Here is a 25,966-nt window from a genome sequence, read left to right as displayed (position 1 = left end):
CTCTCAAAATAAATAAACTTAAAAAAATTAAAAAATATAATCAAACATCAAAACCCACAACAAGACCGATTCCTTTTTAATTTACATATTTCCTATAAGGATGGGGAAAATTGGTTAAAATAAAGGATTGTTGTCAGTGGACTATTTTTTACAATATTAAGTTAGCTTTAGCCCCCCTTGAGCATATAGCCTGGTATCTCTCCACCTGCCCCTTATTTTCTGCTTTCAATGGGAAAATTACAGGGGCGCCTGGGTGGCTCAGTCAGTTACGCATCTGACTTCGGCTCAGGTCACAATCTCACGGCTGTAAGTTCAAGCCCTGCATTGGGCCATGTGCTGACGACTCGGAGCCTGAAGGCTGTTTCAGATTCTGTGTCTCCCTCTCTCTCTCTCCCCCTCCCCTGCTCATGCTCTGTTTCTCTCTCTCTAAAAAATAAACAGACATTAAAAAAAAAAAAAAAAAACGGGAAAATTACAGGAACTCTATGCATATGGAACAGAGTGAGATCAGTGGCAATCCAGTCCTCCTTCATATCATGAGATGGGTGGAATTTAAATCATCCTAGAACTAATGTTTCCATGATACGCTATAGGTTGTCAATTGAAGGATTTTAAAGTGAAAGTTTCTAAAACATTTTAAGCACACAGAGTGAACTGAAATACTAAACTGCTCAGAAGGTGAGGGTAGGCAAAGTTCTAGAATTTTTTTTTTTTTAAATTTTTTTTTTCAACGTTTATTTATTTTTGGAACAGAGAGAGACAGAGCATGAACGGGGGAGGGGCAGAGAGAGAGGGAGACACAGCACTGGAAACAGGCTCCAGGCTCTGAGCCATCCGCCCAGAGCCCGACGCGGGGCTCGAACTCACGGACCGCGAGATCGTGACCTGGCTGAAGTCGGACGCTTAACCGACTGCGCCACCCAGGCGCCCCGAGAATTTTTAAGACTAAATGCAATGTAAGTAAAAAAAAAAAAAAAAAAAAAAAAAAGAAAAAACAAAAAACAAAAAAAAGAAAGAAAAGAAAAGGAAAAAAAAAAGCTAAAATCTGTATTAGCTCCCTATTGCTACTCTGGTAAAGTGCTACAAACGTAGAGGCTTAAAATAATACAAATTTATTATCTTAAAGTTCTTTTTTAAGAAGTTTTATTTATTTTGAGAGAGAGAGAGAGCACATGTGAGTGGAAAGAGAGAGTCCCAAGCAGGCTCTGTGCTGTCAGCACAGAGCCAGGTACAGGGCTCGAACTCACCAACCATGAGATCTCACCTGAGCTGAAATCAAGAGTTGGATGCTTAACTGACTGAGCCACCCAGAAGCCCCTATTTTCTTAAAGTTCTATAGGTCAGAAGTCAAACTTAGTTTCACTAGGCTAAACTTGAGGTGTTGGCAGACTTGAGTTTTTTCTGGGTGCTTTAGGAGGGTAAGAGACTTTCTGGCCTTTTCTGGCCTTTTGAGGCCACATGCCTTCCTTGGCTGGTGGCCTCTCCCTCCATCTTCAAAACAGGTAGCGGGGCATATTCTCTTTTCTCTGACCTCCTCCTTCCCTCTTATAAGCATTGTTGGGAAGACATTGGCCACCAGATAGCCCAGGATGATTTCCCATCTCAGGATACTTGCTTACTCGCATCTGCAATTTCCCTTTTGCTGCATAAAGTAACATCCTCATAGGATCCAGGAATTAGAATGTGGAAATAGTAAGGTTTTTTGTTATGTTTTCTCGAAAGCATAATATGTTAACCGAGTATTGAACCAAATAATAATAAAAACATTTAAGAAATATTAAATTTTCAGGTCCTTGGTAGCAACTGATTATTCACTTTTGTTTAAACTTTTCCATATTTTATGTTTTTATATGTTATGCATGATATATTGGTTAGTAATATGTGAGTTTTAAGGGAATTTATGTGTATAATGGGCCCATTCTTGTGGCACGATCACTCACTTTACACCTCGGGGAAATTCCATCTGTAGATCAACACAGTTGTAACCCTAGAAATTCATCAGATGGCACCACCTCTTGGATTATAAGCAGAACAAAACAAAACAAAACACTCTCTTCATTTTAGCTTCATATATTCACTTAGTCAGGGTGACCTAACATATACTGTGGTAGCAAACCTCACAATGATCTGTATAAACACAGTATATAATAAATACATTTATTCCTTGCTCATATCAAGTTCATTACTGGCCAAGAGAGTTGATCTAGAGCTGTAATCTACTGCTTTGGTACAGTGGCACCTTCATTCCAGTATTTGCTTGCTTTGATGTTAGAGACTGAATGTTTGTGTCCCCCCCCCCGCCACACCCCGAATTTCAAATGTGGAAGCCCTAAAACCCCAGTGTGGATTTGGAAATAGGGGCTTCGGGAGGTGGTTAGGTTTAGATGAGGTCATGAGGGACAGACCCCCCGATGGGATTAGTGCCCCTGTAAGAAGAGGAGGGGAGACCAGAGCTGCCTTTCTCTGCCATTTGAGAACACAGCAAGAAGGTGACTGTCATCACGCCAGGAAGAACATCCTTGCCAAGAATACGATCATGCTGGCCCTCTCATCTTGGACTTTCCAGCTTCTAAAACCATGAGAAATGTTTGTTTGTTTGAAACACCCTGTCTGTGGTATTCTGTTATAGTAGCCCAAGCTGGCCAAGGCGCCTGGTTACTGGAGCAGTGAAAAAGAACACAGGGGACTGTATCCTGGTACCTCCCTTCTGTTCCTTTTCCTATCAGTAGACCCAGCCAAATGGGCATTCTTTGCTGAAGGTGGGCAAGGGAGTGAAATACTCTATGCTGAGAATTCAAGGAAAACAGATACAGGGAGCACTGCTCCTGTTGCCATATTTTCTCAGATCGAAAAGGTCAAAGCCAGCATCACAGTAACAACCTTCCATAGCTTTCCAGGGCTATGAAAATGGAAAATCCTGTCAAAAGGTCACTGGTGAGAATGCAAATAGCTTGTATAGAAAAGATAATGCCTGTATTAGTTTCCTGTGGCTGCCCTAACAAATGACCACAAACTTGGTGGCTTAACACAGCAGGAACTCATTCTCTCAGAGTTCCAGAGACCAGAAGTCTGAAATCAAGGTATCGGAAGGCTCACATTTCCTCCAAAGGCTCTGGGGTGAATTTTTCCTTGTCCCTCTTAGGTCTGGTAGTTCCAATGTTCTTTGGTTTGTGGCTGCATAACTCTGCTTCTGTCTTCACAGGGACTTTTTCTCTGTGTGTTTCTCTTCTCTCTTCTCTTACTAGGACACTGGCTATTGTAATAAGGACCTACTCAGATATTCTGAAATGATCTTATCTGGAGATTTTTAATTTAATCTAATTGTACCTACAAAGACCCTTTTCCACAATAAGGTCACATCCATAGGTTTTGGGTGGACATATATATTTTTTGGCAGCGGGGGTGGTAACGTCATTTAATTCACTATAGTTACAAAACCAAGGGTTTTTAAAACAATGTTACAGGAACATTGGTCATCAATAGGTCAAGCCATGGTCATCAATTACCATTATTTCATATACTGAACAGATGTATTAGATTGCCAGCCCCTGTTTTATAGGAGAATTGCATAACAAATTTCCCCTTCCTCAGTTATACATGTACAAATAAATGATTACTGGGCTCCCAGAGATGAGACACTGCCATCAGTCATCTCTTTGTACCAGAGACTGTCCAGACATAAACCTCTGAGAGTCCAAACTGAGAAAAAAGTTGAAAGTATTAGCACTATTTTAAGAAACCTTTTTGAACTCCATTCATAAGGCACCAGGCTAGGTACTCAGGACATAGTAAAAAATGAGAATCTTTCTCTTCCACGTCTACTTAAAAAAATTGTTAGAGACATGACTTTGTTATGTAACTATGTTTAAAAAATAAAGGAAAAAAAACCAGTGATATTCAAAATCAAACAAGAGAGGGTCCATCATTTATTTCCTGTTTTTGAAAAAGGACCAAATATAATTTATCCTGAGAACTCTAAGAGATTTGAGAAAATTATTCGAAAATATTTACTTTATCCTAAATATAGAAGAAAACTGTTTATACTAGTGACAGCAAAATTACTAAAGACTTTGAACTTGTTACATTTTTTTTCATTTCAGACTAGCAAAAACTCTTTTTTTTTCTCTCTTAATGACTAAATTAACTTCACAAGTTGGAGAAGTAAAAGTGACATTCCTAATTAGTCTGCCAGGTTTCTATCCCCAAACTAGGCTTATAGGTTAGGTAAATTTGAAACAGATGTATTTATATCACAATATGATTCCATCAACAAATTACCAACAAACGAAATGTATAGTGCTGATGAAATATCTGAAAAATGTGTGCATCATCCAAACAAGTCTTATTTTGCCTTCTAGATATTGGTCATAATATTCTTTTTTTTTTTTTTTAAATCTTAATTACCATTCAGATCTCTCCATTCTCACTTGTGAAAAGGTAAAGGTAAATACCAAGAAGTATATGTAAGTCACAGGACTATGTATTGTCCTGTGAAAGGCTAAGGAACATTTTAGCCAATCTTAGAGTCTCCAATTGACAGGAACTACCCTGCGGTTTCCTAAGGACATGGGGTTCTTAGGGTTCTGGCCTCACGAAGATTTTACTTTAGACTTTCCCTACTAATTCAGTAGAGCAGATAACAACTGGCTTTACTTTAGCCCCACACTCTGTGACTTGGCTACTTCCGGACTTCCAGCACCTACTTCTTTTTGTCTGAAGACTTTCTGTGGCTGTGGAAGAACCCTTTGGCATGCACGCATCTAGCTGGATGTGTTATAGGCATAGCCCTTAAGCAATGATGAACAGGAGATAGTGTGTGACTATCCTGGCTCTCTCACTCTCCAGATGGGATGGCCCTGTCTCCCATGTTTCCTCAGTGGGATTAAGCTCTGGTGAACCACAGTAGGAGCTGGCTTTAAACCATCTACTTTATTGGCTTTCTCCTTCTTTGTCTGATTTTGCTTGTTTCCTTTTTAGTGTTTTCTTTACCTTCCAAATAACTGACATGCTCTCAAAACCTTATTTTAGGGACTACTTTTGGAGAATCCAAAAAGACCCATGAAGGGAGCCCCGACTCTTTTCTAAGAACAGGGGCCCAATTTTGCCTGGAATTTTAAATCATGGGGTTTGACAGGCAACTCAGTTTGGAGTGCTGGAACATTATTTAAATTAATAATAGGATTTTCTCTCTGGATTGAAAATTTGGTCTGAGAATCAGACACTTAGAATTTTAGAGCTGGAAGGTGTAGTCAAATCTTTTTATTGTACGCTCATGGAAATTGTTTTCTAGGGAAGCCAGGGGTATAAAATAGCGACAAGTCAGCATAAGAACTGAGAAGAATTAACTTAAAACATATAATTTGGTGTATATGGTAGCACTCTTTTTTTTTTTTTTAATTTATTTTGAGAGACAAAGAAAGAGAGCACACTAGCAGGGGAGGGGCAGAGAGTGGGAGAGAGATAATCCCAACCAGGCTCCATACTGTTAGCATGGAGCCCGATGTGGGCTTGAATTCATGAACCCTGTGAGATCACGACCTAAGCCAAAATCGAGTCAGTGCTTAACTGACTGAGCCACGCAGGTGCCCCTATAATAGCATTTTTAATAGATACTATTCATATAGCTTTCTCCCCACTTTTGTTTCTAGTACCTTCAAGGGTGTATGTGTGTATGTGTCTGTGTGCAAACTGTCAATATTTAAAGTTTGGACCTCACAGGCCAAATAAAGTATTCAACCAAATTTTCCCCAGATACCCATGTCTAACAACTATACTTGAAAGTTTATCAGATGTCCACGTTTAACATTTCAGCGCAACAGGCTGACCCAATCATCTGACCGAGCCCCACGTCCTGTTATGTTTCTCGTTGCTCTCTGCTTAGTATCTGTCCCCACTGCCATTGCCTAGGTAAGGCCACGGTTAAGCCTCTAATAAGTCCTCTTGCTCTCCATCTCACCTCTCTAAGCGATGCTGCACACAGCAGCCAGGGGTCAAATTTCAAGGGGTCAAATTCATGATATTTAGTTGCTTAATACCCTTCACTGGTTGTCCAGACTCAAGATAAAACATCAAATGCCTTAGTGTGGAAGTCAGAAGGTTTCTCTCTCTCTCTCTCTCTCTCTCTCTCTCTCTCTCTCTCTCTCATTTTTCTCTTTGTGAGTTAATATAAGGTATGTGTGATGGATTAAACGGTTCCAAAGGAGGGACAAATGGATGAAACAGAAGAAGTGCTAATTGCAAGAGAGATATTTGAGAAAAAGTCCTAACAGAGTGAGTCCTGGAATATGGCAATTCTCACTCACCTTCAGTGTCTTATACATACTGTTCAAAATGCCTGAGAAAGGATCCACACTTGCTTCACCCAGACGATTCTAACTCATTACTCCTTGTCTCAGAGTTGAATGTTCTCTTCCCAGGAAACCCTTTCTGACGTTCAAAATGTGCCCGTGCCCTCAAGCTTGTGTGAACCACGTCGCATGTGCTTATATGTTATAATTTTATGCTGACTTCTCTGCGTGTCCCACTGTGAGCTCTCTATCCTACCGTGCTGGAAGCCAAGCTCTCCCAGCCTGATGGCAAGGCCCAGGCTGTGGACGGATTGGTGACTGCAAGGTGGCCCGCCGACAGTGAAGCTTCTTGTACTCCCGCTTTTAGGTAATTTGGCCTGAATAAAAGTACCTGGGGTATTGTCTGTTGGGGAATTGACCTCAGCAGGCCCCCTGGGAAAAGAACCATTAAGGAAGAAAATAAGGTTCCGCGAGAAATTGAGTGGCCTTACATTTAGCCCTTGCCTGTCTTATGGAGACTCCTCTGCTTACAGGAAGGATAACCTCATGCATTTGCCAGCAGAAGTGGCCAACAAAGGAGAGACATATGGATTTGAAAGCCCTACTCTGGCAACTAAGGAGTGTATCTCTGGGCACAGGTGACTTCAACCCCTAGGCCCACCTGGCCCCCCGGAGGCATTTCAGATGATGACTGAACCTAGTCGGTTAAGGTACAGAATGTTTCATTAATTCCTAGGTGCACTGTCTCTCTGAGAATGTGTGAGGCATGGGTTTCTAAGGCTTTTTCGGCCCCTTCCTGGCACCTCGGACCGAGGCAGACACATTGTTCTTCTGGCCTCATGTGGTTAGGAGGTCATGTCCCAGTAACTGTTCCACTTGAGGTGTTGAGAAATGGAGGGCCTTTCATGCGAACAGCAAAGCAAATGCTTTATAGACTATAGATAATTATAGATAAACGCAGATGCATAATGGAATAATGTAAGAAATTAATCAATAATCAAAGAGTATGCAGGAACATTATGAGAAAATCGCCATGTTATTTCTTAAAGGTTGATTACACATAGGAACATTTTTAAAATTAGGTAATGTTAGAAAAACACGGATGACGTATGCTACAAGGAAATCACTAGCAAATATAATGCCACGTTTGCTACAATAAATCGGCCAGATCAACTCACAGCGGTTGTCTGTGTCCATTTTTATTTTAGTTTTTTATTTTCTAGTTTTTTATTTTAGTTTTCTTTTATTTTCACCCACGCCGTCCTTCTTCGGGAACCCCTGGGTGGAGTTGGACTGTGGTGGAGCTGGACTCTGGAACTACCTGTAAGGACCAGGCTCTTCTCAGCATATGACTAGTGTGTGGTACATGGTAGATACAAAGTAAGTGTAGTTGTTAATTAAATTCACACAGTAGGTAATAGAAAAGATGCATCTGCTTGGTGATAGTAAGTGATGGTGAGGAGTGCTTCTCATAAATTTAACCTACAAGGTAAAGATTGGCAATAAATGGTAGGATAGAGAGGGAGGAACATACATAAAAAAAAAAACAAAAAAAAAAACAGTGAAAATAGATTTTCCAATCTTTCCAATATGGCTTCCTGGTCATATTGCTAGTATTCTGTCTCTGTTCCAAGAAAATCCCATTAAAAGAAATTTTGACTGTAGCAGAACGAGCCTTAGGAAGTGGGACAGTTCCTTTTCGAATTATACTGTTCAAAGCTTAATTATGAAAGGCAATTGTCCTCGGGAAAGGCAGCCGAGCTAGCTCAGCTGTCCTAACATGGTCTTTTGACCCCAGCCTCAGTGCAATTGCTTGGAACGTGTTGGTTTCTAATTACTGGCCATAGAAACATGCATTAGATGTCGATGAGAGTTGCCAAGAATTGCTGTACACAACAGAAACCCAGATTCGTCACCAGTGGTCAGCGCCCAGCAGCTGGGCTCAATTTTTCTATTTCAAGTTAGTAATGCCTGTAATTGCTGTGTGATTCTACGTGTGATTCTTCTTCCTTGTCAGAATCTCCATTTACGGCTCCCATCAGAACCCTGAAGCTAGTAAATTCATGGGGATTGTTCCCGTGGTTTGTTTTGAAGTGGCAAGAATTATGAAAGCAATTCAGACTCTCTTTCTGGTTATTTTTCCTTCCTAGTGTTTAGTCTCCCTAACTTGAGCAACAGTTTAACATGATTGTGCAAGTCATGGAACCTCTGTCAGGGTCCCATAAACTTGAAATGGATGGTATCTATTATCAGAGACTCATGCAGCTTTCATATTTTACTCTCTATATTGAGTGGCCAGTTATTACCCTTTTTATACCAAAATGGCTGCCTGTTAAACTGCCTAACACTCGCAAGAAAGCAAACACAACCAACATTCAATGTTTTACCATAAAAGCAAGAAATGGAAATGACCTTTCTGGTCAGTCTCTCTACCCCCTTGTCAAGTCCCCAGAGGAAGGATGCACTAAATGCTTCATGGTTTCTTGCTGGTGATGAATTAGAATGTCTCAAACTTCCCGTAGGACGCTGACAGATGGAGTTCATCTGACACATGGTAGGTTACAAGGCATATGCTGCAAAGATAAGGGAGGCGAAGCCGAGAAAGACAATGTGAGTTTGATGGAATTTTAATAAAACATTGACGGTGTGGTGTTTTCTGAAACTAAACTTTTTTTTTTTCAGTGCAATAAAATGCCTTAGCCTTCCTTTGCCTAACTCTATTTTTCCTCATAAAATATATTTAGACTTTGAGCTAGTGACAGAATTCTCAAAGACTTAGTTCTTTGAAAAACAATTCTGAAGGTGCCACTAAAGGACTGTTGAGTGATTCTTCCCTCAGGGCATTTCGCCAGTAAAGACTGCAGATTCATCTATTTGTCTGTTTGTTTCTAGTCCCTTCTGGTTAGAAAACATAAACCAAATAATCAGGAATAGTATTTACAATGGAAATAAAAGATGAGCGATGGCACAAGGTACAAGTTTTGCATGAGACTACATGAGTACTGAAAGGAGGTTAATTTTTATACATGAGCTAAGATGTGAGGTGAGACAGGACAGGAAGCAGACAATGTATGCCATTTCAGGCACTTTAAACAATAATACATGTCGATTTTGACTCAGTTATCTAAATATTTTAGTGGGAAATATACTTGGGGACCCACGAGATTTGAATAATGAAAATAGTTCTCTGTTTCATTATGCTAGCATAGACTTGCCTTGGTACAGTACTGCAGCCTGGGGAAAGCTTTCTCTCTTTTTATATATGATTTATGATGTATTGCTCATGGCTGAGGGTGACAATGGTGGTCAAAAGGGAAGTTTTTGAGTTAAACTAAGAAGGAAAGGAGAAAATGAATCCACTATCTCCACTTGTCCGAATTTCTAGTTCTGACAGAGTTGAGATACCCAGTCTGTTCAGAAAGGTCAAATATAGCATATTATGCTCTTTTAATTTTTTAACGGAGGTGATTTCTATCATGATGGCTTAAAATAACTTTGGATAAACTGGAATCAGAAATCATTATTATAAGGCAGAAGAATAGAAGCCTTTAGTTATCACAGAGTTGGTTAGTTTAATTTTTTAATAATCTTTTTGATGTTTATTTATTTTTGAGAGAGAGGGAGACAGATCACAAGTAGGGGAGGGGCAGAGAGAGAGGGAAACGCAGAATCCAAAGCAGGCTCCAGGATCCGAGCTGTGAGCACAGAGCTTGATGTGGGGCTCGAACTCACGAGCTGTGAGATCATGACCTGAGCCGAAGTCTGACGCTCAACCGACTAAGCCACCCAGGTGCCCCCAGAGTTGGTTAGTTTAAAGATACATTTATAACTAAATAAAACTCCATGATTTTAAGTAGAAAGTGGGCATTTTTATTTACTCTTTGGGTGACAGTTGCTATATGTTTTGGAAATGTGTTCAGTAATAACTGCAATTGTATATTTGTTTCATTTTGTAAGAATTCCTTTGAAATTTCAAAATTAGGAAAGTCAAAGTGGGAAGCTCCCTATTGCTCTTTCCCCTATAACCCACTCATTTATTGCATTTCTTTTCAAAATTTATTTCTAGCCCATGAAAAATACATTTGACCCTGAACAATGCGGGAGCTAGGGGCACTGACCACCCCTCTGCAGTTGAAAATCCAAGGGTAACTTTTGATTCCCCACAAGTGTAACTGCCAATAGTCTACTGTTGACAGGAAACCTTACTTAGTCAATTAATACTTTGCATGTGTTATATGTATTATGTAGTACAGTCCTACATTGAAGTAAGCTAGAGAAAAGAAAGTTATTAAGAAAATCATAAGAAAAGGAAAACACACTTAGAGTCCTGTTCTGTAAAAGACCCCCATGTAAGTGGACGTGTACACTTCAAAGCTGTTTGTTCAAGGGTCAACTGTGTATATTTAATATGCTCTCTGTAAATGGATTATGCAATACATATTGTTTCCTATTAGACACACACTCATTCCTATGCGATCATCTATTTTGGGAGCAATAGAAAACTACACGAACACATTGATTCTCTGCCATATAAAGAATGAATTATCATGCTTTCAATAGGCCACCAATTTTGTTCTCTTTTTCTTCCCTATTTTAGAAATACTGTTGCAGGTTATTCTAGAGATTAACTTTAAAGACTTAATATACATGAACTTTAATTTTATGAATTATCACATTAACTCACTATCCACTATAAAAGAGGACATTAATATATACATCCTTTATTTCATTTCTTCTTTTTCCCTCTACCTCTTTGCATGATTTAATTATTATAAAATGCATATAGCATCCTGATTAGCAACATAGTTAATCTCCTCTCTCCTTTAGCTATTAGGTGACTTTAAAAATTGAAAACCATTTAAAATTTGTTGAGTGATTTATAATAAAGAGGCTCTTAACTAGGCTTTCTGCATACATTATCTCATTTAGCCTTCAGAAAAATGTTTGTCCAATATCTAAAGGCTGAAATACATTGACACCTGAGTATTTACAGGCATCTCAAAATTAGCATGTGTAAAATGCAACTCTCGATTCTTATTTTGATCATCTATTGCTGTGCAGCAAACTGCTCCTAAACTTAGTGTCTTCAGACAACCATTTTATCTTGTTCAGGGTCTTGTGGATTAGAAATTTGGAAAGGGATCATCAGACGGATGGCTCATCCCTGATCCACATGACATTAGCTGGGGTGTCTGGGACTGATGGATCCTCTCCCAAGATAGCTTTTTCTCTTATGTCTATGTCTGGCACCTTTGTTTTCTCTGATTCTGTCTCTCCATCCAACTCCAAGGTGCTTCATCTTCCATGGTCTTTCCATATGGCTTGGGCTTCCTTGTGGCATGGTAGCCTAGAGTAGACATACTTCTTACACGGGGAGTCTAGTCCTAAGATTGAGTGTTCTGAGAGACAAAGGAGACGTTGCCAATCTCTTAAGGTATGGGCCCAGAAACTGGCACAGCATCACATATGTCATATTTCATGTGGTAAAACAGTCACAGAGACCACCCAGGTTCGAGGGGAAGGGCATAGCCCCACCTCTCAAAGGCATAAGTGCCAAGGAGGTTTGGGGGGCTATAAAAAGTTTGCTACAGTTTCCTATTTTGTAATTTCCCTTCCACAACTTTTTCTACCCCAGAAAAATCATTCTTTCAATCACTTTGGCCCAAAACATTGTAAGTAATCTTTCCTGTTGTTATTCTCTCTCACAGCCCATCTCAAAAAAAAAAAAAAAAAAAAAAAAAAAAAAATCCTGTTGGCTATACCTTCAAAATATATTCATACTCTACCTACTAATTACCACCCCACAGCTACTATCCTGGTATAAGGTGTCAACATCTGTGTGTTCTTGACAACTGAAGAAATCTCAAATCCCCTAACTATAGCTCTAGGTGGTTGTGTTTAAGAAAAGGATAATCTCTGGCAATACAGTTGATCAGGGCATGTCACCAGAAGAGGAAGATTTAGGACTGAAGTCTTAAGAAGAGGAATTTAGCACATTTATTATTTTTTACTTTATAACATCAAAAGTTATAAATGCACATGGCTAAAAATATCAGTGTTCAAATGAGTTTGAATTTTCTTTCACTTTTCTTTTTTTTACTTTTTGACCCTATTCCTAGACTGAATCATTTAAACCAAAAAAAAAGTTTGTTTAATTGCCTTCTTTTGCTGATTATACCCACTACTAAATAATGTGTGTATCCAGTAATTTATCAACTCATATTTGTGGGGGCAATAATTCTAGATAATTCCATTTTCTAGTCTTCTTCTAACTATTTGGAATTTTTGAAGCATTATATTTTATTTGCAGAAATTTTTTTAGGTATATAAATTAGCTATGAAAAATGTGGGTCTAAAATTTTCATTTTCATTATGCCTCAAATGTGTTTCACTATGTGTGAAATATATGCTCTCTCCTTTGTATTTTAACATGCACTCTTTTATATGTGAATAATAGATTACTTATTAAAAAAAAGACACATTCAATACTTTTGGGGATGTATAAGGAACACATCTTTTTAGTTTTGTTCTTTTTTCCCAGCAAAACTATAGGTCTCTGAATTTAAAATTGAGGTTCTAAATGACTTCAAACATCACAAATCATGCATATCCTGGGGCACATTCTTATTTAGTGTGGGTTGTAATCAGGATAATGAAAAACATCACTATTTTTGTTTGGTCTTTGGAGATTCGATAATGAGAGAGCCATAACTAGGTTCAGGTGTTTTAACAAGAGAGGCATATCATTCGTATGCTGTTAAAATTGGTGTACTGTCTGTTTACACAATAATTATCATTAAGTTATTTTTTTCCTAACAAATAAGATTGCCTTACACATCCAGCTCAAGTGATGGTCATGATCAAATTACTTTTTATATTACTCCTAAATTAGGAAGACAGCCAGGTGACTCTATCAAAGTTTAGAGTAATTTCTTTGACTCCATCAAAGTTTAGAGTAATTTCTTTAACATCTCCTGCAGGTGGTGAAATGTTTAATGAATGTGGCACATGCTTAACTATCTATCCAGCATCTTGGTAATGAATACCATAAATACATATATAGTAGGTAGAAAAATCTATGAAAGTTATTACATATTTATCTTATTTTGATAAATAACATTATGTGAAAGTGAGCAAAAAAAATCAAAAAATCAGAAAAGGCTTTCATCCAAAACTCGAAACGTTGATCTGTCAGGGCAACTCAAGAGCGTCGTGTCATGGTCCAACAGGGAAGTGTGATCTCTTGTTTTCCAAACGATGGAACCTGTGTTTTTCATGTAGGAGATGAGTGACCCACAGAAGGTGTGGAAAGTGTTCATCTCCCCATGTTGCTGTTAGAACATTTGGCTTCCTGTCTCCCGTAATTTTAAGGTATTGAGTTGTTGCCATCATCCAACAACCCCTGACTCAAGAACCAGCTTTCACCCTGTCGTTCAGTTGCTTGGTTCTTCTCCCTTTGTCTGTGTCTTCATGTAATGGTTTTGTTTTTTTTTTCTCTTCTCATCCTGAGTTCTCCAGCGAGCCTTCTTCCTACAGTGTGACCAGTCATCCAACGTACATTCAGTATGAGGTCCTATTGAAAGGCTCATACAAACACACATACATACTGCATCTGAATATTGTTTCGCGTTTTCATCATTGTGTACGTGATGGATATTGATATTGATGACTCTGATTTCCACTAATTTTAGGTGTGATTTGAGATAAGTTATTCCACCTAAAGGTCACTTTCAGCTGTGAAATGAAAGTAATACCTATACGTTTCTCATAGTGCTATTGTGAGGATTAATAAGCTATGAGATATGCTCAAATGTTTTCTATTTCTCTTGTGGTTATGATTATTACTATCATTATTATTATTACTATCATTATTACTACATGTGTAAGTTCTATCAATACCCTGGGATAATATATTATCTGGGGCTAGCCAGAGGGATTTTCATCTTGGCCCATGGTCTGCCAAGGAGTTGAAGATAGTAGGATAATATATTATCTGGGGCTAGCCAGAGGGATTTTCATCTTGGCCCATGGTCTGCCAAGGAGTTGAAGATAGAATTTAGGATGTTTGTGAACTTGTATGGAATAAATATTATTTACATCTTCACTAATCTGTAAGGTTACTTTCCTTAAGGGAAATTTAGCATTGTCTTCCATTACAAATGTAGGCAAAAACTCTTAGTATTGAGCATTACCTGTGGTATTGGTATCAACAGATACCATTGATATTTTTTGGCACATTATACCTGTGCGTATATAAAATACAAAGAACAGAGCATGTGTGTATTTATAATTATATATTTTTATATATACTAACATATATAATTAAAATATATATATATTATAGAATATATAATTTATGCTCATAACTATAACCAAAAACAAATAGCTATTTTATGTGATCTGAGTCTTACAGTTTCCAACTGGCCGACTCTGGTAATGTTTTGCCCAGTGGTCATTTAGCCACCAAATGATGATGTCACATGGTCTCATAGGGAATTCAAAAAGTCTTGCAGAATTTTGATGTTCCTTGAGAGGAGTCAGTCCTCATCTTATGAGGTGAACCACGGAAGCTTTAATTACATTTGCAACAATAAATCCTTGGGAATAGATATTTTCAAGCCTTGTAACTTTCAAAGAAAATGTTGAAAATTTTGGTTGTCCAATGTGACATGCGTGTTGCTTTGTCAAAAGTCGCTCCTGAGTTTCACGTTCTTATTTAGGATAAGCACCTATAGTTTTCACAATGATCGCTCTGAAAAGATAAAATTTAGGGGCACCTGGGTAGCTCAGTCAGTTAAGCATCCAAGTCTTGATCTCAGCTCAGGTGTTGATCTCAGGGTTGTGAGTTTAAGCCCCACGTTGGGCTCCACGCTCTGAGCCTACTTAAAAAAAATTAACCTTGCCTTGCCTATGTAATAATTATATTTCTTATTACCTAACATGTTAACAAACAAGCACATTGTTACTGTCATGCATATATATTTTAAAATATTTGATGACATTTCTATATCATTTTCTCTGTAACGTTTGTATTTTATTAGCAATGCTATTCTAAAAAGGGGATCCATAGGCTTCACCAGACCTAACTAAAAAAGTTTCAGAATTCTTGACCCAGAGAATTGAATTTATTTAACATTTACAGATAACATCAGTGCAATTTCATCTACTTTGGGGTTCTTACTAATGTCCAATTTACATATTTTTTCTTTTATTGGTTTTTAAGAGGCAAATGCAAATTCAAAACCTAATAGTTCTTTTTTCTTTGTTAATATTTATATTACATCAGTGAGCCTAGGAAGCGCAATTTGCTGTAGGCTCTGTTCTAATACTACCGTCTATGTTTCTCTTTAATATTTGTTTTCTGTCTTCTGCCGTCTTATGCCTACTAATTTATGTCGACTGACATTTTTATGAAGAATCTTCTTTTAAGTACTTGTAATTTTCCCAGATGCAAGCCCTTGGTTTCTATGATAAGACTAGTTTCTTCAACCTCTAATTCATGTTTTCCTTTTGTGTTTATTTAGAATTTTTATATAGTTACTACTATTATTATTCACTAGAAATGTGGAACTATTTCAAAGGTAAAAAAATACTGCTACCTCCCTGTTGGTGGGAATTTTTATTACGGTGTCCATTCATTCATCAAAGCTCTATGAAACGTAATAATTCATTATGTATTCTGTGAGCACCCACTGTGCTTTACTTGTGACAAGTCTTCCCTGACGGTATAAACAGGTAAGATGATCTTTATTTCTGGTGTGCCTGGGTGGCTCAGTCGGTTGAGCATCAGACTTTGGCTCAGGTCTTGACCTCAGAGTTTGAGCCCAGTGTGGGGCTTTGTGCTGACAGCTCAGAGCCTGGAGCCTGCTTCGGATTCTGTCTCCTTCTCTCTGCCCCTTCCGTGCTCACTCTCTCTCTCTCTCTCTCTCTCAAAAATAAATAACAAAAACATTAATTTTTTTTTAAAAAGATGATCTTTACTTTCAAAATGTTTAATTTTGAAGGGGAATATAGGCATGTGACATATGACCATGAAAATTAACAATGATAAGGGGTATAGGAAAGGAATAAAAAGGCAAATGTTCAAGCCTATCTTTTTTTCTCCTTCATTTCTTTAGAAAACAGTTTTTATTTAAACAAATTATAGCATTGTACTGAATTAACATATATAGAAATAATATGAAAAAAATGGCTGCACAGAAAATAAAGAGGTGGGGGAAAGGCCCTCTGTACATAAGAGTAAAAACTGATAAATAAAGAAGTACTAGGAAAGATATCATTTCATAACCACTGTGGTGATAATTAATCCTGGCAGGAATACCAATGATTGTTAACAATTATTGGAGAAAAAATTTTAGAAACAAGATTGTCATGTAGTGTCAATGTATCTCCTAACATATACTGATTTATATACAAATGATAAAAGGTATCTTTATAGCATAAAATAATAACAGCTAAGTTCAAAATAAAACAAGACAGGCCTATCATTTATTTGGAATGGCTTAATGCCTAAAGGTATAATTACTCCCCAATTAATATATAAATATAATAAACTTCCAATCAAATTTCCAGGGGGATTTTTTAAAGGTAAAAAAAAAAAAAAAGAAATACGTTTTTCTAAGATGTGTATTCTTTTTCTTGTAGCCAATCTAAAAGTGTCCTCAGTTTTTTCCCCATTGAGTATTGGGCATACATTTTTGGCATATAACTGTTACCCAGTTAAGGAAGTCTCTTGTTTGCTGACACATTTTTAAATCATAAATTAACATTCATGCCCTAAAATATATTTTCCTACATCTACTGAGAAAATTGTTGTGATGAGGTATGTTTATACTTTTGCTTATGTTGAACCATTATTGTATTCCTGGTATAAACTCTAATAATTTAATATGATTTAAAAAATATATTGCCGGATTTTCTTAGCTAATTTTTTATTTGCATACTTGCATCTATATTTATATGTGATTTTTTGGTATTACCTTTACTCGGTCTTAAAACTATGCTATATTAGCCTTCAAAATAAACTGGGTAGCAAGTTTTATGAGACAACTTGCATGAGATTAGCTATTTCTCTAATATTTGATAAAACATCTGTAAAACAGATAAATTTCAGTATTTTTTAATTCTTTCCCTTTAAAAATCATTGGTATCTTTAACAAATGGAGTTGGGAGAATTCTCCGTTTTTTTAAAACACTGAAATCATACTTTAATTTGGAATAAAAGATCTCAAAACCCTTACTGACTTTTTAAATAACTTATTAAGTGAAATCTATTTATTTCTTGTTCATAGTGTTCACTATCCCATTAGCAACATAATTATGCAAATTGAAAGACGTATAAACAGTGTTAGGGAAGTACTCAATTGCTTGAGGGAACTTGTTGAATGTGTTAGGGAGAAATAACAAAATTTCATCCCTTTAAATGTCAAAGCTGTTCTTAAAGGGATCATTACTTATGAACAAGAAATTCTGAGTTGAAGTGGATGATTATGACAATTGTCATGACTGTCCCTTGAGATGGGTTTCATTCTTTAAAGAATCTAATTCTTTTACATTGGTGTTACTAATTACTCTTCTAACATGGGGACCAGTGGTATCACCTTGTATACCACTGGGAAAAAGAGATTAAAATTAATATTAATGCTTTTTTTTTTTTGCAATGTATAACATTTTAAAGAGTTGTTGGTCAAAATTCAAAGTAGTTTTTAAAAATGAAAAATCAGGGGCGCCTGGGTGGCGCAGTCGGTTAAGCGTCCAACTTCAGCCAGGTCACAATCTCGCGGTCTGTGAGTTCAAGCCCCGCGTCAGGCTCTGGGCTGACGGCTCAGAGCCTGGAGCCTGTTTCCGATTCTGTGTCTCCCTCTCTCTCTGCCCCTTGCCCGTTCATGCTCTGTCTCTCTCTGTCCCCAAAATAAATAAACGTTGAAAAAAAAAATTTTAAAAATGAAAAATCAAGTTATGTCATGAAAGATGGCATTACCTATGGCAACAAATCGAACTGGAAAAACAATTCTTAGACTTGTTGACTTTATGCCATTACATGTTCAGCCAGTATACCAGCTCCTAATGTTAATGTTGAGTATATTTTTCCATTAATGAATGTTCAGGGGGAAAAAGAATGGAATAAGTTGATATGGCCACTATGCAATGTATATGGTATACAGACTGTAATTGAAAGGACTTCTATAAACAAATTCTGCAGAGGTGCCTTTGTGGCTCAGTCGGTTAAGCATCTGACTCTAAATTTTGGCTCAGGTCATGATCTTGTGGTAGTGAGATCAAGCCTTGCATTGGGCTCTGAGCTGAGTGTCCAACAGAGGGACTCTTTCTCTCCCTCCCTCTGTCTCTGACCCTTCTCCCCCCACCCCTTTTCTCTCTCAAAACAAATAAGTAAATAACGTTTATAAAAAATTTCTGCAAAGCAAGAAACTATTAAAAAGAGCCTTACTAGGGAATATAACAGAATGTATAATTAAAGAATTATGTAGTTTAGATACTTATACTGTAGTGAGCAGGGAGAGTTTTGACTTATACTATTTTGGTCTAATCTCCATGGATTTACAGTACAATTCTAGGGAAGGGAATTCAGACAAAAACTAGGAAAGCTATTTTACTAAAAAAAAGTGTGAGACTTGGAGATTGAGCTATTTACATCTCTGTGAGTTATATAAAACAGATAATAATATAAATGATTCTTGTCCATAGATATGGAAATTAATTGCGCCCAGTAGAATGCAATAGGTTATTACCCTATGGATAGACTCATTTGCTTCTATTGATAAATTCGTTTCAGCATTTGTTCCTAATATATCTGTTGTACTTTGGATTCTCCTCTAAACAGTTGGAACATTTACTGGTTTTCCCATTAATTAGGGAGTTAACTAAACCTGCGACAATGCGCATTTTGTACATGTGTAAAAGTCATGATTATGGTGTCTTTCACAGATAATCGTTTATCATGTTTGGAGGTCATTCGCTGAGATGTGCAGTGGACTCACCTGAGAGCCAGGTTATCTGAGTTGCCAGAAAAGTGCACCTGATGGGCTGCATAAACCCAGGCACGTCTTTCCTTTACTTGCAGAGGTGAACGTGAGTGACAATAGAACTTGAATTTTGCTCAAACTCTATTTCTCTCAATTTTCCTCCCCTCTGCTAATTTTGGATTTTGTGTCTATCATCGGTTTGTTTATAGATGAAAAGTTAGTCCCAACTGGTGGCAGCAATGACTGGAAATTTTGTTTTATAATCTAAACATTTGGTGATCTTTGTACATGGATTCATGGATTCCAGAGATCTAATTTTGGTTTGGAGAGAGATGACAGAGAATCTGGACTGTTAGTCAGGTGTCCTTAGAGTTCAATTCAATTAAGGATTTTGTGGCTGTTGAAAAGGAACACAGCTCACTGAGACAGTGAAAAACAAGTATGTCTCCTCTTTTTATATTTGTCTGATACTTGAAAACAAGTATCAAAATTCATTTCTAGGGGAATTACCTCTATTTTTCAGTTTCTGTTCATGTGTAAGGGGGTTTGTCTTCTACCCTCACCCTTAGTCCAACGGTGGGCATGTGACTAAGACCCAGCAAAAACAAAAACAAAAAACAAAAAACAAAACAACAGGCATCCGATCTCCAGTGACTAGGGAACAACATGTGACCCAACCAGAGCCAATAAGGAATAGTGACACTCTTGTAGGGACTCTTGTGAAGTAGAAACCAGAGTTGCCAGCTGTATTTGAACCTGAAAAGGTTTCACTTTGAACTTGCTGCCAGGCATGTTTCTATCACATGAATCCTGAGAATGAAGTTCAAAAGAACAGAGCCAAGAAATCAAGGGAAACTGAATCCTGAGGACATCAGTAGAGCCCCTGCAATAACCCTGTTGTCTGAACCGAGCCCTCATGTCGGATTTGTCAATCCCATGGGTCAGTACTTCCCTTGTGTTGGTTAAAACAGTCACTTTATATTTATTTTTCACTTTATCTCAGACGATTCCATGCAATAACAGAAGGTTCTCCATCCCTGGAGCCTTCTTTTATTGCTAGTCCACTAAGATTACATTTACCTCTCTGTGCCTCTATTTCTTCGTCTGTAAATAATAATAATAATAATTAATAAATGATATGTGGTACTTCAAGGAGTTATAAATATTAAGCGATGTAATAAATAGAAAATCATGAATGTGTTTCACAATGCTGAGGTGAAAGCAGCATCTCCTAACTTAATTTTTCAAACTTAAATTCTATCAGGTTTGAAATCACTCTTTACTAGGGTCAAAGACACCCGGTACTAGTCAATACTGGGGACAACATTTCCTCTTTACCATGATATACACTTCAATAAAATGTTTAGTGAAGACCTTGTCTTTGGCCCGTCATTATTAGTGATGGAAGCTCTTAGCACAAGCCTGTATGGTCCACTAAAGTGTGACGGTTCCACAGCCTCTGTGCTAAGTATGGACACCAGCCTGCTTTGGGCAGCTCCTAAACTATGGTGATTATTGTTTAGTCGCTCCAGCAAACACAGCAGTCCATACCATCAGAAGTGCAGCTGCACCCATGGGTACATCCTCGCAGGAAAATGACACTGATTGAAACATCGCCATATTCTGTTTCTCAATTACCCTGTTAACCTTGGGCAACTCTTCCTCGGTTAATGAAGCATCTTGCCCTTTCTGTCCCAGGAATACCTGGCTAAATTTCCTCCCACGTGAGAACCTGGATAGGGTTGTAGAACAGATGTCTAAACATTCACACATTTTGGTTACTCTGCTATTAGGTGTGTGGTGTAGGGCTGAGGAAGGTCCATTCCCACTGCATTCGATATCCGTGGCACCCCTGAAGCACAGCCCTGTACAAGCTGAATGATGATCCCTAATTGTGAGCTTTGGTTGTGAGCATTACCATTCAAAATGTTTTTTAGTCAAATATTTCCTATGCCTTTTCCTGACCCCTCCCCACCTCTAGGGACCACCAGAGCACTACTCAGAGCCTCCAACCCACACCTTCACTTAAAGCCCATCCTGCTCTATGTTCATTGTACACTGGATGTATTTACTGGAATACAAAAAAGACCTGCTTTCAGGAAAATGTCCCTGAGCCCCTTCAGATTGTCTTCTGGTTGTCACGGGTGAAAGGTTGTGCAAGCTGGCTCGGACCAAGAGGTGATTTTAATATGTCCCTAGCTTTGAATTCTGTGTGCATCCAGAGGCTGGAGAGTGACCTGAATGCTAGTTAGAAGTATGTAAAGATTTCTTGCCTAAGCCTGAAAACTGAATGCCTTCCCTCCCCTCCCAGCTCAGACAAACCCCTTTCTCTGCCCTCCTTACCCTCTGGCTTCCTTCTATTGGGAAAGCAAGAGAAAGAAGAATGCTTTTCCCAGTAACCTCCCCAAGGTGCACAGAGCTCACCAGGAAATGGCCAAGGTTACTACAAATATGCTAAAGCTCCTGTGTTAGTCACTCAGAGATGCTTGCAGGCTCACTGGTGTTGAGATGGAAAGGAAGGTAGGTCACTGGGGAAGAACTGGCTAAGCCAGGTCCTAGGACTGGTTCTTCACTTGATTTTTTTCTACTTTAATAAGCCCTTGAATACATGAATGAATATTTTTATACTCATTTTCCTTTTTTCTCCGAATGAACATTACACAGGGTAATTATATTTTTCAAAATTATGTTATCTTAGCAGATTGAAAGGACTCTGTGTGATGGTGGATGTGCAACCTGCCTCCATGTACCTGCCCACCTTTTGGAAATCTAAAAATGTAGTCTGTTAAAGCTAAAGTTCACACTTTCTTTCTCAAGCTCCTGGAAGCCTCAAACCTCAACTCAAACCATGGCATGGATGGAGGATTCTATTCTTCTCTTTGAAGGAAAACATGTATTTATGAAGGATAAACATCACTGATTATAAAAAAATAGAGCTCTCCAGAAGATGTGCTCTTATGAGCATTAATGAAGTTCTTGGCCAGACAGAGATAATTCTTTGAGTAAATTTTTTTTTCTCAGAAAGAGTTGGAGGAGCATTTTCTGTTTGGCAATGAAACACAGATCCACGAAGACAGTAGAAGATAGTGGCAGTGGGCTAAGATTCCTGGACTGCTGGTGCAATTTTGTGAGGTGCTGACTGTGGACACAGGCTTTCTGGGGGACATGGAAGGAGGATGCCCTGGACACAGTTATTGGTCCTGGGATTTCAGAAGTTATTTGGGGTGGCTGTCTCTGTGTCTGATTTTTTCTGTCTAGAAAACTCACACCCTTAGAGGCTGTAGGAAAGCTGCAGGAATCTGAGGGATCTTCTTGGACTTGGCTGAGCTGCAGCCCAAGCATGAAGTCAATACTGACCCTGATATGATGTGTTGAAGGGGATCTTCTGGACCTTGTTTTTCCTCTGGGGTAAAAGCCAGTGAAACCATCTCTGAACCCTAGTTCTCAAATGAATTTTGAGATGAGCCTGTTCCCCCTCGGCAGAAATTGAGGTGTCTTCTGTCCAGTGCTGTCTGTCAACTCTTGCCTACATTAGAATCTGAAAGACCCTCAGAAATTAGAGTACAAAGCGAAATGATTGGTGGCAAGCTCAGTAAAGTTCACATACACGTAGCGATTTTTTTTTTTTTGATTCAGTAGATTCCACATACTATCCCCAGGAATCTCACAATTACCCTGAGGGTTATACTCCTAAGAGCCATCTCACAGAGGAACGTGAGACCTAGGAGACTGACACATTTGGTGGAAGACGTTAACCAGAAATCTGTGTCCAAAACTAATTGGAAGTCCTTCCACTCCATCCTACAGGATCACATTTTGGACAACAGCCATGGACCGTGTCCATTTATTCATTCACTTCCTTGGTTTTTTGGGGGCAGTGGGGTTGTTTGTGGCTGGCAACCTCCTGGGAACTTTCTGGGTGTAATCTGAAATTGGCTCCCTACACAGAGGGCAGAGAGAGGTGGAGGAAAGAGGCAGGCCACTCCAGATTGGTAGGAGGCAGGTTTAATAAGCAAGGGAACCTGCTGATGACATCTTTCTTGAGTGGCAATAAGATGAGTACATCTCTGCACCTGCCTACCTGATCCTTACGTTTATATAGAGGCCTTACTGGAGTTCAGTCACATATCCAATGCATATAGCCTCAACACCACATTTCTATCTCAAAGCTATATGCTTGGAGCAGCTTCTGGGAGTGAGGAAGATAAGGGGGGCACATCCCAAGGACAGGAGAGGTAGTGGAGAACCTCCAATTACCAGGGACCAGCTCGCATATCTTCTTGATGACTTCTTCTAACAATGGGCAGAACAGGAAATCTGCAATGCATGCCAGGCTCCCTTCCTATGGAGCGCCCCTGGTGTGAGCTTCGCTGGAAAGACTCGTATTAGCAACTTCTGTCCTCTGAGACCATGGACAAAGGAACACATGGTGAGATGACAGGTAATCCTTAGAAAGCTCAGGGATAAACAAGTCAAAACCAACTTGTCAATGATCCCCCTTTTCCCCTTCTACCTGTCTCTACCTTGATTCTGAAAGACAATAAAAGAATAAGGGACTCAGACTCAACTCTGTCTCCTCTTTCTGGAGAAAGTGTAGAAATGGTAGTCATGACTTTCTACATCGGATTACTAGCACTTTGCATTCCTTACCTGTTGTTCATTTATAAGGGCATAACAGTATTTTCTTATAATATTTCTTCTTCGGAAAACTCAAAGAATTTCTTCCTCTACAAGGTCTTCAATTGATGTTTCACTCAGTATTCCTCTGCGTAAGAAGGACACAGCATTGCAATCCTACAGGACAGAGCTGGGACTCCTGCCTCTGATCAGTGGCTCTCAGGGGCTCCACACTGCTCTCTACATCAACGTGAACACAAAGGATTGGCTACCCCACATGGGATGGGAAGGGGACAGATGATCAAGGGTTGGACACTTTTGCTCCCCGCAAGTATCTGGAACCCTCTGGATAATCAAATTCAGGGACACTGAATCACTGTGTTTGAAATTATACCATGGAGCCATCTGCCACATGCACAAAGATTTGTCTTTTCTCCTGGAATGGTGATGTTCGAACCCATTCTGAGAGTGCCTGTCTCTTTGCCAGTATAACTGCTTTGGAGAAGTGGGAAGAGGAAAGAAGAACCAGAGTCCAGTTGCTCTGTGGTCTGGGCCAAGCCTTCCCTCACCTGATTATTGTCACCAATTTCCCAAGTGTTGATGAAGATGGTTTTCTCTTTAGAAGGTGGAAAATTACAAACAGAAACTGCATGCCACACAACCAGACAAGAAGTCAAATGGAATTTCAAAAGGAGAGACACTTCTTTATTATCCGAAGATCCCCGAGGCCTGGGGCAAGGGGCATTTGGATGTGAATCTCAGATGCACGTCACAGAGTTATGACATAGTCGTACAGGGTTTCTGAGGGCAGTAAAGGTGCAGAAAGGGAAAGATGGTCACTCAGTCTCTCCCTGACCCTAAGAGATACCTCTACCCATCCTGGACCTATGGCATCACCGTTCGCATCTCTCATCATTCCTGTTTTCCAGTTCCCTTGTTTCTTTGTATGTTTTTACCTGGTACAACTTCTATTCATTCCCATGTAACTCAACGTGTGTTACATTAATGAGTCTGTTGCTGCTGTTGGAAATCAAAGCTCTGTGTAGAGCAAGCCTCAGAATTGTCCCTCAAGAGGAGTAAAAAACTGCTTTGCTTGCCTACCACCTCGTTTGTCATTGTTTGTAGGCTGCTTCAGAGCTATTAAGTCCCCTGAACTTCTGATGAGTGCTGCGGGGAGACTAAGCCAGCTCCTGCTGCCAGAGAGCCCACCATAAGCTGGTTACTGTGGGTGCTGCAGAGGTATGAGCTGGTCACAGGGAGCATCACCTACAATTATCTAACACATTTCTCCTAAATCTGCCTCTACGTCCAGACTTGTGAGAAGGGAACTTAAGTGTCAATGGTTTACTCTCCTAGGATTTAAGCAGCAGTCACATGATTAACTATATATATAACTATTATATAATAGTTATAGATAACTATATATGTATGTAACTATATATTCCTTACCATATATATATATATATATATATATATATATATATATCATGTGATTGCTGCTTACATATCTCTGGTCTCTCTAGCCACCTTACTACACTGACTAGGAACCTCACTGATCAATTTCTTCACATCCATCATTCAATTTTTAAATCCACTAAAACTCCAATGTCGTTAGTTTAGCTTCCTAGAAAGGTCAGCATGCATGAAGACATCATTTTGAGTGGAAAAGAATAACTTCAGGATACATTGTTTCCAAGAAAACTGTTCCTCAAGGAACAGTGGAATTCTTTTTCTATGGCATTTCCTAAAATTTTGCGTTCGAAATTATCACTTTTTTTCCCTCAGTTTCAGAACTATGGCTGAAACGATTATATTTAATAGGCCAATATTTTCACTTTAATTCAAACATTAGTATTGCAGAAGAAAAATTTATATCCTAATTCATCAGCCCTTAAATCCTTCCCTACTATGTATGTATTACAGCAACCTAAGTGACTATGTTATCCTACGTAGGCCACAGACTAAGTATGCTATTAGTGGAGAACTTTTTTCATGGCTCTGTCTACATTTTAATGGCCTCCTCTCCACACTGAAGCCCCCAGATGACTTATGCATCTCACTCATTTTCAAGGTCTTTCA

General features: G+C 38.7%; 1 long non-coding RNA gene across 1 annotated transcript; it reads left to right on the top strand.

Moving 5' to 3' along the window:
• Positions 1 to 6,611: 6,611 nt before the first annotated feature.
• On the top strand, positions 6,612 to 24,990 carry LOC121042756 (uncharacterized). Its single transcript, XR_005796425.1, has 3 exons — positions 6,612 to 6,654; positions 19,233 to 19,376; positions 21,969 to 24,990. It is a non-coding gene; the product is annotated as an uncharacterized LOC121042756 (long non-coding RNA).
• The last annotated feature ends 976 nt before the right edge of the window (positions 24,991 to 25,966 follow it).

Source organism: Herpailurus yagouaroundi, unplaced genomic scaffold (genome assembly GCF_014898765.1).
Source record: "Herpailurus yagouaroundi ecotype Mexico unplaced genomic scaffold, PumYag 29, whole genome shotgun sequence".
Classification (NCBI taxonomy): Eukaryota; Metazoa; Chordata; class Mammalia; order Carnivora; family Felidae; genus Herpailurus; species Herpailurus yagouaroundi.
Note: the sequence above shows the minus strand (reverse complement) of the source record. Positions and strands in the feature narration are given on the sequence as shown.